The sequence below is a fragment of the Volvox carteri genome (assembly GCF_000143455.1).
Source record: "Volvox carteri f. nagariensis unplaced genomic scaffold VOLCAscaffold_26, whole genome shotgun sequence".
NCBI lineage: Eukaryota > Viridiplantae > Chlorophyta > Chlorophyceae > Chlamydomonadales > Volvocaceae > Volvox > Volvox carteri.
Window position 1 is genome coordinate 1,081,705 of NW_003307569.1, and position 833 is coordinate 1,082,537.

General features: G+C 57.3%; 1 protein-coding gene across 1 annotated transcript in view; it reads left to right on the forward strand.

Annotated features, from left to right (window-relative positions):
- The window catches only part of VOLCADRAFT_92519 (uncharacterized protein), a gene marked incomplete at both ends in the record, with an annotated part of 8,668 nt that overhangs the window by 2,400 nt on the left and 5,435 nt on the right, over window positions 1–833 (forward strand). The window lies entirely within an intron of this gene.

An 833-nucleotide genomic window follows, 5' to 3' on the forward strand; every position in this document is an offset into this window, starting at 1 on the left:
CTTCAGATGTCGGTACATGGTTGCTACCACACATTTAAGAAATATTATACACCCTCCCTCTCCCCTCCTTTCCCCTTCACACATACATGCATGCCTACATACATACACATACACATACAGGCTTTCCTGACCAGCCTGCGAGACGCGTGGGAGAGGGTCATTCCCCTGGGCAGCATCTTCACAGGCCTGGCGCTGCACATAAAGGTGCGTGTGAGTGTGCGTGTGTATCTGCGTGCGTGCGTGCGTGTGTGGGTGTGTGTGTGTGGGTGTGTGGGTGGGTTACAAGTATCTGACCGGGCCTGACACTGGCCAGGGGCTGCTGCCCAGCCCCAACGGAAAGACCGCCTAAGCTCTCTCCCGCGGACGGGAGAGAGGGGTGCGAGGGGGGCCTCTGTCCCCTCTCCTAAGCAGCCGAGAGCCGCAGGTCCGCTAGCTCCTCTCTCCTCCCCCGTGTGTGTGTGTATGTGTGTGTGTTGGGTTGGGTTGGGGAAGAGAGGAAAGCTACTGCCGGGGAAGAGACGGGGAAGAAGGTGGTGGTCCTCCTCCCGCCTTTCATCACTTCCATCGCCTCTTTCCATCTTCCTTTCTTCCCCCCCCCCAAGTCCTTGACTTCTGCACATGATTCCTCCCTCACCTCCTGTTCGTCTTTTTCTCCTCCCCTACCTCCTCTGCTTTTTCTTTCTTAGCCCTCTCCTTCTTTACCATCCTTTTCCTTACGGAAGTGTTTCCTCCCTTGCTTCTTTTCTTCTTCCTCTTCGTTCTCCCCCAAACCCCCCAAAACACCCCCCACCCCCTGCCCCCCAGGAGAAGCCGCACGAGCTTCCCGACACCCG